Raw genomic sequence first — 17444 nt, 5'->3', positions numbered from 1 at the left:
CCCTGAAGAGCACCCTTCCTCCTCGGGGTCCCCCAAACCAGTACCGGGTGCTCCCGTGTGGTCTTGCCAACCCATCTCCCAACTCCAGATCCAAAACTGAGCATGCTCACCTCAGGGGTAATCTCGGGGGGGTGTTACGGACTGAAGGGTCAGGTGCCCCCACCTTCACCACCAAAATGTACACGCTGAAGCCCTAACCTCCAGAGAACCAAAAGGAGGTAATTTAGGTTAAGTGGGGTCATAAGGGGGCATGGGGGGGGGGGGAGGCATCTGATCCTATTGGGTTAGTATCTTGATTAGAAGAGACATCAGAGGGCCCCCCTCCCCCTCCCATGTGCCCACAGCAGAACGGCCATGTGAGGACACAGCAAAAGAGGGGCCTTCTTACGATGAGCACGGGGTGTTACACGCAAGCGATGAATCACTAAACTCTACTCCTGAAACAACAACAAGAAAAGGAGGTAGCCTTCTGGCAGGCCGGAAAGAGAACTGTCACCTCTCCAAACCAGGCCGGTCAGAACCCTGATCTTGGAAGCTCAGCCTCCAGACCTGAGAAATAAATTTGTATTGTCGTTTAAGCCACTCGGTCTACAGTATTTTCCTGTGGCAGCCTGAGCGAATACAGTAGGGTACATGCAAGGAGGCAACACCAGATCTTTGTTATTATGTATTCCTTCCTTTAAAAATCATAAATACGTTGGGGGCACCTAGGTGGCTCAGTCCCTTAAGCGTCCGACGGCAGCTCAGGTCGTGATCTCACAGTTGGCGAGTTCGAGCCCCACATCGGACTCTCTGCTGTCAGCACGGAGCCTGCTTGGGGATCCTCTGTCTCCCTCTCTCCCTCTCTCTCTCTCTCTCTCTCGCTCGCTCGCTCTCTGCCCCTCCCCCACTTGTGCATTCGTGTGCACTCTCTCTCACTCTCTCCAAAGTGAAAATAAGATTTTTTTTTTTAAGTTGTACACAGAACTTTTTTAAAAAAATTACAAACACGTTACACCCTGGTAACAGGTTGACGCTGTCAGCCCCATGGGTGCGGGTGTCACATATGGCCGGAGAGGTACCCCCCAGCTCCGGGGAGTTGTCAGAACACCTGCACCTGTCCACCTGCTCTCCACTGACTGCAACACATTACAGTTTACGTGTGGCCAGACTGCGGTCTTAGATAATAAAATCATTACCATATTTTCCTTTTTTTTTTTAGGTTCATTTATTTATTTTAAGACAGACGGAGAGAGAGAGAGAGGGCACAGTGTGCACGTGTATGTGTGAGCAGAGGAGGAGCAGAGAGAGAGACAGAGTGAGAATCCCAAGCAGGCTCTGCACGCCCAGCGTAGGGCCCGATGTGGAGCTTCATCTTGTGAAGCGTGAGATCACGACCTGAGCCGAGAGATCAAGAGTCGGATGCTTAACCCAGTGAGCCGCCCAGGGGCCCCAAGAATCATGCCCATGTTTTCTATGGAGACAAAGAACGATAATGACAACCACAGCACTGGGCTCACTGGCAATCTTACTGCTAGAATGTCAGCCCCGTGAGAGCAGGACTGTCTGTTTTGCTCACTGCTGTACCTCCAGCACTCACACTAGCAATGGGCACATAGTACATACTCAATAAATACGTACATATTAAATAAATGATGGGATTACATTGCTAAAACATGCCTTACCTTTCTAGACCATCATGTCTGCGGATTTTTCAATTGTGGAAACAACTCTCTAAGCCTCTTTTAAATTTTTACAAATGAAGATTTGTACAGATTTGAACATTTACCCAATTTGCGTATAATACTTTTACATGGTCGATACTACTAATTATTATTCAGCTAACTCTGGTGTCTGAGAGCAATCGAAAGAAAGGTAGTCATGAATCAATGGGATGCTCTCATATGCGTGAGTTCCTTTTGTCTTATTCTCTTGTATGGCCCTTCACACTTCTCCCCAGAGTCTGAAGACGTAGCTAAGCGTGTAAGAGACGCTTTTATTTGACAAATCCAAAACTGACCCTTTGGCTCAAACTCTCCTACATTTGGAGTCAAAACCTCAAAGCAGAACCCTTAATTGTTCCTGAATTGTTTCTATCAGTATTGGGCTTGGCTCTCTAACCAGAGTTCTGTAAGTTCCCTAAAGAACAAAAGCTCATTCGTTCACCAAATATTTACTGAGCACCTACTATGGGCCGTCCATTGTGCTGGGCACTGGGGCACAACAGTGAGCAAAGGAGACCTGATTCTGCACAGCACTTATCAAGAACCATGGGGAGATAATTACACACAAGTATGTGTGTAATTATAAATGTGGTGCCTCACACTAAGTGATTTTCAACATTTTTTTTTAAGTAGGCTCCACGCCCAACATGGGGCTTGAACTCACAACCGTGATATCAAGAGTCATATGGTCTACAGTCTGAGCCAGCCAGGCACCCCTCAACCATGTGTTTAATGCAAATTGCCTACACACACCCCAGTTCAGAAACACTTTATAATAATTCGTCTCCCAAATCTTTTTGAGTCAAGAACACGTAACCACCTGGGACGCCGGGGGGGGGGGGGGGGGGGGTGGCGCTCAGTCTGTTGAGTATCGGACTTCAGCTCAGGTCATGATCTCACAGTCCTTGAGTTCAAGCCCTACATCGGGCTCTGTGCTGACAGATCAGAGCTTGGAGCCTGCTTCTGATTCTGTGTCCCCCTCTCTCTCTCTCTGCCCCTCCCCAACTCATTCTCTCTCTCTCTCTCTCAAGAATAAACATTAAAAAAAAAGATTCCTTCTCCCCCTCTCCCTCTGCCCCTCCCCTGCTTGTGTGTGCACTCTCTCTGGGGTGAGGGGGGGGAAGGGGGGAAAGGCACATGTAACTACCAATCAGATTTCCTGATCAGCAAAAGATTCTGCAGTCACTCCACAGTTAACAGCAGCCTGCACAAAGGGAAGAAGTCTGACATCGGATTGACTTACGGAGCCAGATGATAGGTAAATGCACAATTTCCAGCAGGTTTTTGTCTCTGTCTTTTTAAAAGAGCTTATAGACTCTCAGCTGACCTTCACAGATTCGCGGTTCATCAAAATCACCCAGAGGGTTTATTAAACCAGGTTGCTGGCCACCCCACCCCCCCCAGGGTTTCTGAGTCCATCTAGACAAGGGCCTGAGAGTCTGCACGTTGTACAAGTTCCCTGGCGACAGCGAAACTGCTGGTCCTGGGACTAACAATTTGAGAACTACCCCCTTAGACTAAAAGACAGACCTTATCGTGAACAAAGTTAAAGTTCAAGGAAAAGATCTTCCACATTACCCAGGTCAGGCTGCTCAGGTGACAGACTAGAGCAGGAGCCCAGGGAGAACCGACCTTCTCAAGGTCAAAAACAAGCAAGTCAGACAGTTTCTCTGACTCTCGAGTCACCGGCCTTTGTGTCACACAGCCTCCTGGAAACACGCCCCCCCCCCCCCCCCCCCGCCTTCTGCTGAGCCCCCGAGGACATGCTCTTCTCATTGGAAAATGAGGTAAACTCCTTGTCAAAAACACAGGGGTATGATGGGCCATTATGTCTTAGACCTCAAAGACATCCAGCAGGCTTGCAGTGGGGGGGAGTGGGGGGAGTGAAAACAACCACAACTGACCAAATGTTGACAATTGTCGAAGCCGGATGATGATCACAGAGAACGTTGTACTGGTTCCCCGCTTCCGTACATGTTCAAAGTTTTCCTATTAAACTAGGTGACGGATACCAGTTGGATCAAGACTTGTCACGGCACATCTCTGAGAGGCCTGGGGTCTCTCACGTGGCCCCTGAGACGTACTTCCCTCCTCCCAAAATATTTTGACATGCCAAGCCTTGGCTGAGCACTAGAGTGATTCACACAAAATTAAGATGCACATTTCTGTCTTCAAGAAGCCCATCGTTCGGTGGAATAAATAAAACGCATATTATTGTGTTACAGGTACTGATGAACGGCAGAGACAATTAAGAGTGAACTAAGAGATTAACTGAACTGAGCAAGATTGCATCCTTTTCCAGAAAGGGAAAGGATATCCCAGAAATTACACTTTTTTTTTTTGCCTAAGAGCAGTCGCATTTTGGAAATGTGTATGACCATCATCATGTGTGTTCTATCAAAATGAAAAGACATCAAGTGGAAATAACAGGGAAAAACCAAGAATCTGTTAGACAAATAAATTAGAATTTTTTTTTTTAAATTTTTTTTTTCAACGTTTTTTATTTATTTTTGGGACAGAGAGAGACAGAGCATGAACGGGGGAGGGGCAGAGAGAGGGAGACACAGAATCGGAAACAGGCTCCAGGCTCCGAGCCATCAGCCCAGAGCCTGACGCGGGGCTCGAACTCACAGACCGCGAGATCGTGACCTGGCTGAAGTCGGACGCTTAACCGACTGCGCCACCCAGGCGCCCCTAAATTAGAATTTTTTATACAATATAAAATTATTCAAAATGACAATATGAAAGAAATGATAGGCAATATCAACTTTTATTTTTATTTTTTTATGTTTATTTTTGAGAGAGAGAGAGAAGAAGAGAGAACGAGCAGGGGAGGGGCAGAGAGAGAGGGAGTCACAGAATTTGAAGCAGGCTCCAGGCTCTGAGCTGTCAGCACAGAGCCCGATGTGGGGCTCAAACCCACAAACCGTGAGATCATGACCTGAGCCGAAGCCGGATGCTTAACCGACTGAGTCACCCAGGGGCCCCAATACCCAGAACTTTTAAATGAAAAAAGATACAAAGTAACATAACACATATACCATATAACATGTAATGTTGAGCAATGTTTAGAAGCATATAAAATTTAGTTTTAATACCAGAAAAAAATACACCAAAATGTTAACAGTAATTATATCTAAATCACAGATTTCTGCTTTTTTAACTCTTCTGTATATTCTTAAATTATACATCACAAATATACATTACTTCTATAATAGCCTTCCCCCTCCTGTATTTTTTTTTAATTAGCTTCAAAGTACAGCAATCTATCTGTATATCCAGAAACAGACCCAAAAAGCCAAGAGGGCCCATTAAGCAGTGGATGAGCTGAGAAGATTAACTGCCTGGAATCTTTTTGAAGAGATTAGAGGTCCATGAGCCCTCTGAAATGGCCAGGCCAGAGTTCCATGAGCTGCCCTTAGCCAGCTGTCATGGCCAGTTGCCCCCACAAAAGCCCTAGAGGCTTCCTTTCCCAGAATGGACCAGAACCCAGGAATCACGGGGGGGGGGGGGGGGGGGGGCTGGGAAAGCGTGATTATTAAAAGCAGGCTCCCTTTCCCCACTTGGTGCATGAACGGTCCGTGCCACAGTCTTTGTTGCAAGTCCTGGTCCCTCTAGATTCTGATAACTGCCTGGGCACAGTGCAGGGGGGTGGCACAGCGGGGCAGGGGAGCAGGGGTCCTGCCCTCTCTCTTTAAGCTACTGTCTGTCTTCTCATTCTGATTGTTTAAACTTTTACTAGCCCTACTTTGAGATGGCCTCGGAACACTCTGAAATTGCTAAATACTTCAAATGCTGAATCCACAAAATGGACACAATGTTCTTAAAAAGGGGATTTCTAATATCAAGCATAATAGTAGCTCCAGAATAAATACCTACAACATGATAGGGCGTTAATAAGTTGCTCACTAAATGAAAGACAGAGTGGTCACCTTCACGTTAAGCACAGAAACCTTTAGACAGGCTCTAAGAGATTATAAACTCTCCTGTTAACAATTCCAAGACAGGGGCACCTGGGTGACTCAGTCGGTTAAGTGTCCGACTTCGGCTCAGGTCATGATCTCACAGTCCGTGGGTTCGCCCCGTGCTGACAGCTCAGAGCCTGGAGCCTGCTTCGGATTCTGTGTCTCCCTCTCTCTCTGCCCCTCCTCTCTTTCTCTCTCTCTCTCTCTCTCTCCCCCCCCCCTTTCTCTCTCTCTCTCTCAAAAATAAATACACATTGAAAACAATTTTTTTCAATTCCAAGACAAAAATACGCATAAAGCATAGCTTCAAATTACCCACCCAGTAAGATTAAAGGTATTGGCCCAACTGCCTATTTTCAGTAATTAAAAACACTTAAACCACAAACAAACCATTTAAACCATCTGCAATAATGAGAAAGTCCAGGATGGAAATTCAGCTTCCACCTGAGATTCCTTCTTAAGCCATAAAGAACGCTTGTTCTAGAATGAACAGCAGCACCCCTCATCCACTCCTGTGGGGAATCAACACTGTCACAGACCACACTGCAAATTTTAAATGCACCAGATTTCAGCGTGCAAAGACTGGCAGAAATATTTCCTCACCTGGGTTTCACTTCACTGTTTCGCATTTTAAATTTGGTTTTCATTTCCTAAAAACAAACTTTTTGAAGCCAGTCAAAAACCTGTGCTCTGGAAGCAATGGGTTGGTTACAAGGAATTCGTCAAATCTGCCCAGAGATTGAAGACATTCTAAGAAAAGTAGTTAAAGGTGGGGCTCTGATTGGCCTTTAAAACTTCCAATAACATTTTCCTACAAAGTGCTGCAAACCGGGCGACTTTAACACAACATTTAGGTAAGACAAAGCTCAGAACCTCTCCAGATCTCCTCCTAACACCTCGTGTTAAGCACGGAGATTAAAATGCTCTCCCTGGGAATCGACGTTTTCAAGTGAAATTTACACATTTACCGTTTCAAAGATATCCTAAGAACACCCCTCAAGCCCATAGCGACACTTACCTCTATAGCGAGAGTCTAGTCAAGAAAAGTTTCAGTTTACAAATTCACTAGTCCCTCCTTCCTGCTGGTCCTCACGACCGGGGATCAAAAAAGAGTTGACAGCAAAATGGCCCAGCATCCTTCCCAGTGAATGGCGCGTCGCCCTGGCCTCCACACCGGCCTGGCGCCCCGGCGGCCACACACACACACACACACACACACACACACACGCACGCACGCACGCACTTTCTCGGACTTCAGGAAACCAGCCTTTGTTCCCAAGACGCAAAAACCTGGGCTCCAGCAACTAGGCCCCCGCCTCCCCGCAACCGGCCTCTCCGAGCGTCCCAGGCCGGTCTGGGAACAAGCCCCATTTTCTCCCGTGTCCCAAGGGCTGGGGACACGTGGCTGCCACCTGGGGCTCCAGCTTTCTAAACACACACACGCCGACACCCACGCCCGCACGCCCCGAAAGGAGGGATCGCCGCCGTCATTGTCATCTGGCCGAGCTGTGCCCCGCGGAGCGCGCTCTCCAACTTCCACGATCTCACACGGGCGCACGCGCGCGCGCACACCAGGCGGCGGCGCCCAGGGCCCACGTGCCCTCGAGGGCGCCCCGCGACCCTCCCGCGACCCCCCCCCCCCCACGCGGGCACAGGCCGGGAAAGCGCCCGCGTCCGCCCGCGCCCTGCGCTCCCCGCCCCCGCGGCCCCGCTCCGGAGCCCGGCGCCCGGCCGGCGGGACGGCCCTCACCTCGGCCTTTGTCCTCCCGCCGACGCAGCCCCGCTCCGGTGCGACCGCCGCCGTCGGAGGGCCGACCCAGCCTCCCCGCCGCGGTCCCACCCACCGCTGCCGGGCTCGGGGCCGGGCGGGGGGCGCTCGGCAAAGCCCGGAGCGGCGGAGCGCGGCCCGCGCCGGGGACGCGACCCCTGACCCCGGCCGCCGCCCCCCGCCCCCCCGCCTGAGTCCACTTCTCCGGGTCTTCGGGCCGACCGCGCGGCAGGGACGCGCGGTGGGCACGGCCGCCCCGGGACCCGGGCTGGGGAAGGGTCGCGCGCGGTGTGGGCGGCGTCCGGCGAGGGGTGTGGGCCACGCGGCAGGAGCCAGCCCCCGCGCCGGGAGTTCGGGCCCCCGCGGCACCCCGGGCCCCCTCGTTCCCCACCCCCGCGCCCGGATCCCCGCGCCCAGCGAGGCCGGTGGGAGGGTCAGCGAACGGCTCTGCCCGGCGCCGGCGTCCACCTCGAGGAAATAAGCAGGTCCCCACCTGAAGCGCCCGGCACCCGGCCGGCCCCGCGCCCTGGAAAGGTCGCTTTCTTCTCGGTCCTCCCCGCGGGCCCCCTCCCCGCATTCCCGCGTGACCCAGACCTGGAGCCCCTCCGGCCACCGCGGACATCGCGGGGCGGGTGGGGGGATCTGGACACAAGTGGGAAGAACCCGCCGAGAACAGAGGTCATTTTGTCGCTTGGGACCCAGGCGCCCGGAGGAGACAAGGCAAGTGTGGGAGGCAGGGAGAGAGGAGTCTAGACCTCCAGGGACACCCCCCTCCCCCCACGTCGGCGCCGGGACTGAGCCCTGCAGAGGGTCCTGTCGACTGGGTCTCCCAGCAGGTACCATGCCCCCCCCCGCCCCCCCCCCCCGTCCCCACCCGACTGTGCCCGTCTCCCGCAGCGCTGCCCGCCCGCTCTAACAGCCTGACTGGTGGACCCTGGTCCCCAGAAGCCCGAGTCAGCGAGAGGCCCACGAGGGGCTCCGCCTGAGCCCTGCAGAGCAAGAGGAAGATTCTGGAAGTACAGGCTCCTGTAGGTGGCACCCAGGCACCTTTGCCCTGGCCCCCTCCCCACGCCCGGTCAGAAGAATGAGTGAATAAAGGAGGGAATGAAAAAGAAGGAACCTCAAATAAGACTTTGTAGATGTCGCTGGCGGCTGGTGCAGAGGCAGCCTGAGGGATGAGCACAGGGCTGGAGGTTTCTTTCCTCTTTTCAGCAAATGTCGTCGCCCCTGTGATTTCAGGAACCTGTGAGGTGCTGCACAGGAGTCGGAGGACCTGTCCTGGACCCTCCCTGCCCCTCACCTCCACGCGTCGCCAGCGAGGCCTTGGGCCTATGAGTCACTGTCCTCCAGGACTGGACAGTCACAGCCAGCTGGGCAGTTAAGTGAGGAAATGACAGAATGAGGGGACAGCTCCCAGCAAATGCCAGCACACAAGCAGGGCCTCAGTAAAGACGCTGACTGAATCAATCGTGGCAGATCTGTAATCTGAATGGCAACACCATCATTTTCCTTACTGTGAAGTATTTCAAACACACGCTGGAGAGGCGACGTCATGAGCCCTCCCTGTGTGCCCAAGAACCAGCCAATCCTAACATCTTGCCATACTTGCTTCGGATGTTTGCGTACAAAATAAATAATATCACAATACAGTTAAAGCTCCTGGGCAGCCCTCCGTGATCCCAGTTCCTTCCTCCCCAGCCCCCTCTCCCAGTACTCTTCTATGACATGCCATCCACGTTTCTATACTATTAACTACGTATGCACGCGTTCGTGAACTATATGTAACACATTTACCGGTTCTACAAACTTTCTGGGTATTATCGCACCCTATGTTTTGTTCCGTAATCCGGTGGGTTGATTTTATAATGTTTTGCTCAATGTTATGGTTGTAAGAGCCACCTGGTCATTCACGGATCCCTACTTGATTCATCTTAACTGCTAAATGGTATTCCATTGTATGCCTATGGCACAATTTATATGCACGTTCTTCTGTTGATAGATTATCAGCGCTGATTATGATATGGTTATAAACAAGACTGTAATGGGGCGCCTGGGTGGCTCAGTCAGTGAAGCGTCCAGCCTCGGCTCGGGTCATGATCTCACGGTTTGTGGGTTCGAGCCCCACGTCGGGCTCTGTGCTGACAGCCTGGAGCCTGGAGCCTGCTTCGGATTCTGTGTCTCCCTCTCTCTCTGTCCCTCCCCCATTCATGCTCTGTCTCTGTCTCTCGAAAATAAACATTAAAAAATAAATAAAGACTAAAAAACAAGACTGTAGTGAACATTCTTGGAATTGTATTTGTGTTTCTAGAGTATAGTCCATTTTCAACCCAGTAAAAACATGTACAGAATAACTGTGTTGAATTAACAGTAACCAATATGTTTGCTCTGTGGTTTAGGTACTGCAATTGCTAAACCAGTAATCACTATAAGAAATGCCCTTACTTTTTTTCCCCCTTCCATTTTGACAGCTTACAGTTTATCAAGCAAATAAAATCCTACAGAACCGAGGTCAGCACACTTTTTTCTTAAAGGACCAGAAGTAAATATTTTATGCTTTGCCAGCCAAAAGGCAAAATCTGTGCTGTCTTTTATATAAGTACTTTAAAATATAACCTTTTAAAAATGTAAAAGAAAAATTATCTCATGGGCCATTAAAAATTTTTTAGGACCAGGGGCACCTGGGTGGCTCAGTCGGTTAAGCGTCCAACTTCAGCTCAGGTCATGATCTCGCAGTTCGTGAGTTGGAGCCCCGCGTCGGGCTCAGTGCTGACAACTCAGAGCCTGGAGCCTGCTTCAAATTCTGTGTCTCCCTCTCTCTCTGCCCCTCCCCAGCTTGCACTCTGTCTCTCTCTTTCTCTGTCTCTCAAAACTAAATAAACATTAAAAAATTTTTTTTCTAGGACCAAAACAAAAACAGGCAGCTGAGTGCATTTGGCCCATGGGCCATAGTTAGTTTGCCTATCTCTTGTTATAATAACATCATTCCTTTCTTTGAAATCCAACATTAAAAAGGAAGTCACTTTTAATAAAGACAAAAATAGGGGTGCCTGGGTGGCTCAGTTAGTTAAGTATCCGACTTCGGCTCAGGTCATGATCTCACAGTTTGTGAGTTCGAGCCTCACATCAGGCTGTGCTGACAGCTCAGAACCTGGAGCCTGCTTCGGATTCTGTGTCTCTCTCTCTCTCTCTCTCTCTCTCTCTCTCTCTCCCCCCCCCCTCCCCCGCTCGTGCTCTATCTCTGTCTCTCAAAAATAAATAAATGCTAAAAAAAAATTTTTAATAAAGACAAAAACATAATTTGGCTCACCAGAAGGATCAAAGCAAATATGAGATCACTACCTGGGAAAAATTCTTAGAAGCATGTCCCATACCTTAGCTGAATGAATACAACGACTTTGGAGAAACCATTTAATCCTATCCTTAAAATCTACAACAAATTTTAGAAATGCATAGGCTCCTCCCAACTAAGAATTAATTAGACAAGACATGAGATCCGACGAAAAAGTTGAGTGTTGTTTTGCTGCTTTAATGAATCATCTCTCCGTTCCTAGTTTATTGATTTAAACACTAGCACACAAATCCGAACGATTAGATTTGTTGCCTGAACCGAACCTGACCCGCTTACTTTATGTGTCTTTATCGAACTTGAACAGAAAGTAATTTCAAGATATTTTCTCAAATGAGGAGAATCAACCTCGTTTACCATGGGGTTGAGAAGAATGAGAGCAAACTAAAAATCTGTGGTGGCCAGCCTGAAACTCACAAAGGGGCTGTTAATCCCCAAGCTCATTCAGTAAGCAAGGTTTTCGCAGAGGCCACGGGGTCGGGAAGGCAATTAGACATGGCTTCTGGGCACATTTGTTTCCCTGCCCAGCATTATCCTGAGGAATCACACGCATCCACTTCTCGCACACCTACACACACACACACACACACACACACATTCTTCTATCCTTCGCGCATACGCATCGTCCCACACGCAAGTGTGCAAGTCTATGCATGTGCTAACACGTGTACCCCTTACCCACACTGCTTTCTGAAATGCACACAGCACACGTGCTTCAGACATACCTATGGCTCTTTTTCACATACATTCACATCTCTCATACCTGTGCTCCTTCCCACAGACCACCAAATACTTCTCTCCCTTTCACACACACAGGCCCACCCACCCGCCTTGTCACACAGACAGTTCTCCCCTCGGGACACGCATTCTCCCCGTGCCCGTATTCCTCCCGCTTCTAGCACAGGCAACTCTTTGCCCGCCTCGTGCTTTCCGGCTTACACCCATTTTCCCACAACGTCCCCCCCCGATGTGCGTGTACTCTCTCACACGTTTTCATATCTACGTGTATTTGCTCATCTGGGCGCACGTACAGATGTATACACAGTCCCCTTCCTTTCCTGCTTTGGTACAAGTGGCATCGGCTTGCGATCACATTTAGCCCAACCGCCCAAGGGAAATGCCGCAGAGTGGAATTAGGATGGAGCCTTTGGAAGCCCCCATCTGTGCCTGTCAAGCCGCTTAGAATCATTTGTTATCAGCCTGCCACGTGTTTCTACATAAAGAGCGCTTCTAAATTACTTAAAGTTTAGTCTCTGACAATAAATATTTCTGTAACCTGGTCTGTGTTCACTATCGCTTTCTGTGGAGAAAATGTTCCTCTGGCATAGTAACTGCTTTCAACTTGCTTAAATTCCCCCAAAATGTGTGTGGCTAGGTGCATTGGTTCGTTTGCGTCGCCGTGAGAAAGTCCCACAGACCGGGTGGCTTCAACCACGGAAATGTATCATGTCACAGTTCCGGAGGCTAGCAGCCCACAGTTGAGGGGTCAGTCCGGGTGGCTTCGGCTGAAGACTGTGAAGGGGTATCTGTCCCCGTCCCACCATCTCTGGTTTGTGGATAGCTGTCTTCCCTCCATGTGTCTGTCCAAATTTCCTTTCTCCTAAGGACACCAGTCATTGAATTAGGACCCACTGTAGGGACCTCATTTTAGTTTGATTACCTCTGTAAAGACCCTTTCTCCAAATAAGGAGGGTTGGGGGTTAAGACTTCAACTTACGAATATGGAAAGAAGCAGGAATAAGAAACGCAAGTCAACCATTAATGGTTCAAACCAGAGATGCCAAACTCTTCCTTGATCAGTCGTCCATCGGAACCCTAGATGTGGCCAGGGCTTCGTTTGGAACCTTAAACTCGGATCCAACTGCACCCACTCTCTTCTCCACTTCCATTTATTTATTTCGTTAATGTTTGTTTATTTTTGAGAGACAGAAAAAGAGCTGTAGTGGGGGCGGGGCAGAGAGAGAGAGAGAGAGAGAGAGGGAGACACAGAATCGGAAGCAGGCTCCAGGCTCCGAGCTGTCAGCACAGAGCCCGACGCGGGGCTCGAACTCACAGACTGTGAGATCATGAGCTGAGCCGAGGTCGGAAGCTTAACTGACTGAGCCACCCAGGTGCCCCACTCACCTCCATTTTAGCGGGGATATCGAGTACCCAAAATTCAGATGCCCTTTTCGACGGACTCCCTGAGGTGAAACTGCTCCACCTGGTGGAGAGTCGAGACGCTACACTTCAGCAAATGACAGACCAGCTTGTAAGGCGACCGCTAGCAGGTTGATATCAAATGCGTGGTGGATAAAGGAAAGAGTCAGACGAGCAAAACAAAGTTGGTGCAACTGATACATTTCACGCGGGTAGTGCATGGAAGGTGAACATTTAAGTAGAGCACATCTAACAATAAGACACTAGTAAGCAAACTAGATGGCGCTTATATAGAATTCAGGTGGAATGGAATGCAATAACTCAACTTGGATGAGACTTTCTTTTAAAACCCGGTTGCAACATAGGCACAGACTAAGAGTTTCACGCTGGACCTTCATAATCAGGAAATATGAAATTATATAAAAGTTTGCGATGCCCTGCTCCCATGTATGTATAGAAAGAAACCACTCTGTATAGAAATATCACTATGTATAGAAATGAATCACTCTGTCAATTGTGCAGCAAGGTTTAATAAGCCACCGTCGTCATCGCTAATGACATTTCCAGAACACAATTACATAGAGCTGAAGACAATATAAATGATACAAATAGTATCACTTGTAGATATTGGGACCCATCACACTTCTTCCTTCTCTTTTTCTCCAAAAAATACCTCTGGGCGTCTGGGTGCCTCAGGGGGTTGAGCATCCAACTTCGGCTTAAGTCATGATCTCGCAGTTTGTGGGTTCGAGCCCCATGCGGAGCTTTGCACCGATAGCACAGAGCCGGCTTCGGATTCTCTCTCCTCTCTCTGCCCCTCCCCCACTCATTCCCCACCCCCACCCCCCAAGAATTTAAACCTTAAACATTAAACATCTTTTAAAAAAATAGAATACCTCTTGGGACTTTATTCCTCTAAGAACGTAATGGTATAATGTAGACCATGCACGTTACAAATATGTATAAAACACCTGGATTGTTGTCATGTATCCCCAAATCCTATGTATAACTCATGGAACTGACATGTCAGACTTTTAGCCCCAATGATTTAGCATCAGCAAAGAAAAATTACTATTCTGGTGGTTGGTAGCTTCTTGATGTATAACTTCTTTCTATTCAGAAGAACAAGGATGCCTTTGTTGAGAAACGTATGAATACAAAGTGAACAGTGCTATTTCTTAAGGGCCAAGTGAAAATTTTATCTGCTTTATCTTACTTTGCACGCCCTTAGCTCTTGCTAGAGGGAGTGTAAATTGATTCGACTTCTTTGAAAGACCATTTGACAATAGGTAACAAAATCACCAGGGCGCCTGGGTGGCGTGGCGCAGGCAGTCGGTTAAGCATCCAGCTTCGGCTCAGGTCATGATCTTGCAGTTCATGAGTTCGAACCCCACATCGGGCTCTGTGCTGACAGCTCAGAGCCTGGAGCCTGCTTCAGATTCTGTGTCTCCCTCTCTCTCTGCCCCTCTCCTGTTTGCACTCTGGTCCTCTCCCTCCCTCTCCCTCTCAAAAATAAACATTTAAAACAATCACCAATGCAACAATCACAATCACAATCACCAATCTCTGAGAGCCTAGTGGTTCACTCCTAGCCACTTACCTTTTGGATACACTCACACCTTGTGTGAAAGGAAGTATGCACAAGATTAGCGCATACCGAGTGTTGTCCCTGGTAGGAAAATATTAGAAGTAGCCTAAGTGTCCAGCCTTGGGGAACAGCATGGGGGATTTATGGTACATACACAAAAAAGAGTGAGAAAAACTTTTATTGCATTGAACAATCTGCAAGATATTTTTCTAGGTTGAAAAAGTTAATGGTATGATTATTAGTGTGCAAACAAGGGTCAGGGGAAAAAACATAGATAAAATATGTGTGCATAAAACATCCCTGCACGAATGCCTAAAAAGCTGGTAGAAAGGCCTTTGCTGCTAAAGGACAGAGTGGGAGAAAGATTTTTTTCACTGTTTACTCTTTTGTACCTTTTCACTTTGGGGCCCTATAAATGTATCGCTTCAAAAAACTAATGTTTGGGGGGATGCTCAGTCGGTTAAGGGTCTGACTTGGGTTTAGGTCATGATCTCACAATGTGTGGATTTGAGCCCCACATCGGACTCTATGCTGACAGCTCAGAGCCTGGAACTGCTTCAGACTCTGTGTCTCCTCTCTCTACTTGCCCCCCCCCCCCGCCCCGCTCATGGCTCTGTCTCTCTCTCTCTCTCTCTCTCTCTCTCTCAAAAATAAAAATAGACATTAAAAAAATAAAATTAAAAAAATTTTAAATTAAAAACATTTTTTGAACTAATTATTTAAGTTTATTTATTTTGAGGGGAAGGAAGGGCAGAGAGAGAGAGAGAGAGAGAGAGAGAGAGAGAGAGAGGGAGAATCCCAAGGAGGCTCCACACTGTCAGTGCAGAGCCCTACTCAGGGCTTGATCTCACAAACCATGAGAATATGACCTGAGCCAAAATCAAGAGTTGAATACTTAACTGACTGAGCCACCCAGGTGCCCCCCAAAAGAATATGTTTTGAAAATTTTTTAATGTTTTTATTTATTTTTGAGAGAGAGAGAGAGACAGAACATGAGCTGGGGAGGGGCAGAGAGAGAGAGGGAGACACAGAATCCCAAGCAGGCTCCAGGCTCTGAGCTGTCAGCACAGAGCCCGATGCGGGGCTCAAACTTGCAAACCACGAGATTATGACCTGAGCTGAAGTTGGATGCTTAACCGACTGAGCCACCCAGAGGCCCCTAAAACGAATATTTTTAATTTAATTTGCCTTGACCAAAATATCTCAAAAACTTAAAACTATTTTTCAATTTGGTATCATAAGTCTGAAACCAATGTGATTAGTCTCTGACATTTAGCAACTTTCTCTTCTTTTAGGGCAGGTATGGTCTACCTTCTGTATTATATAAATGATATGTAAATACCTAAAAAGAGTCCAAGTTAGATAATTGTATTTCTTTTTTCCACACAATTAATTCAAATGGACATTTATGATACATATCCCTACATGCAGAAAATGCAAAAGAAAAATTCAAATAATGCATCTGAATTACTACCAGTGAAACTTTGCTATGATAAGACCTTTAACAAATTGGAATGCCACAGAGTTGTGCAAGATGAATTATCAAAAATATGACAGCCTAAGAACAGGCTTTCCTGAAGTGTATTCCTTATTAATCAAATTTATGAGAATTCCCAATCCTGACGATACAGCATTCTTTCTCCAAAATAAAACTAATTTGGGGCGCCTGGGTGGCTCAGTCGACTGGTTAAGCATCCGACTTTGACCCAGGTCATGATCTCGCCATTCATGGGTTTGAGCCCCACTCTAGGCTCCACACTCTCTCTCCCTATATCTCTCCCTCTCTCTCTGCCCCTCACTCACTCGTGCTCTCTTTCTCTCAAAAATAGATACATACATAGATAGATAGATAAATAAACAAATAAATAAAATTTTAAAAAACTAATTTTAAATCTACAATATTTAAGAAATACTAAGAAAATTAGTATTCATACAAAAAATCAGGCAGGAAGAAAAATAGAAGTTGCTAAACTTATCAATAACCTGATAATTCTGAATCAAAACCAATCCATTGTCAAAAGTATGCTTGGAAGTCTCATGGCAACATGGTATTATATTTCGGGGTGCTATGCTTTGCTTTAGACTTCACGTTTCAAGGCAAGCATAGTAAAGGTGTTATTTCTCCCAAGTGCTATTTGGTTGTTGATAATGTAATGTACCTATTGATAGTGAAATATTATGAAGGCATCAGTCCAGGTTTCAGGGCTCATCAGACGACACAGGGGGAGGAGACTGGGGTGCTAGCCTCATCTGGGGGTTCGGGGAAGGCTGTCTGAGGGAGCATCAAAGGGAAATGTTCTAGCAAAGAAAACAAGGTGTGAGAGGGCTCAGCAGGGACGGAAGAAAGCTTTTGAGGGAAGGAATAAAGATCTCTGTGGCTGTGGCCAGAGACAGCAGTGCCCCCCAAAGGGCCCATGATGGGGACAGGGCGTGGGACCTGCCCTCCCCAAGGGCGGTAGGGGAGACAGCTAGGCAGGCAAGTGACCAGCGTGTAGGGGAAAAATACTAACCTCGGGTGATGCACGAGCAAGCCCACCAGCAGATTCAAGCAGAGGAGGGATGAGATCAGATCTGTGCCTTAGAAAGATTTCTCCAGCGATGTGAGGTCAAGTCAACCCCCCCAACCCCCCGCCAAAAAAAGGCGATTGTTAATTTGACAGTGATAGTGTGGCGTCCCTTGTAGGTGGGGGGATGGAAGACGGGGAAATGAATTAGGAAGCAGTGATAAAGGCCCTGGAACAATGAGGAGGAGGGCAGCATCGGGGCAGTGGGAGTCGGGAGGGGGGAGAAACCGAAGCTCCTGGCCTTTGTTGCTCCCCATTGGAGCCCACTGAGGCGCGAGCCCATGGATCATCTCTCCCACAGCAACTTTTTGACGAGCCTTCATGGGGATTTGCCCTTGTGGGTGGATTTGACTGCGCTTGCTTTTTTGTTT

General features: G+C 48.2%; 1 protein-coding gene across 5 annotated transcripts in view; it reads right to left on the bottom strand.

Annotated features, from left to right (window-relative positions):
- GREB1 (growth regulating estrogen receptor binding 1) overlaps positions 1-7522 on the bottom strand; it is a 145967-nt gene extending 138445 nt beyond the window's left edge. For 3 of the 5 annotated variants that reach the window (XM_058682556.1, XM_058682555.1, XM_058682560.1), the window contains exon 1: positions 6687-7179. The gene's annotated coding sequence lies outside the window, so the exon portion shown is untranslated. Of the gene's footprint in view, positions 1-6686; positions 7188-7418 lie in introns of those variants that run through there. The other 2 variants (XM_058682558.1, XM_058682561.1) reach the window with 2 other exon arrangements.
- Positions 7523-17444: the final 9922 nt, after the last annotated feature.

The sequence above is a fragment of the Neofelis nebulosa genome, chromosome 9, assembly GCF_028018385.1.
Source record: "Neofelis nebulosa isolate mNeoNeb1 chromosome 9, mNeoNeb1.pri, whole genome shotgun sequence".
Taxonomy (NCBI): Eukaryota; Metazoa; Chordata; class Mammalia; order Carnivora; family Felidae; genus Neofelis; species Neofelis nebulosa.
This window is presented reverse-complemented; position numbering and strand designations above follow the sequence as displayed.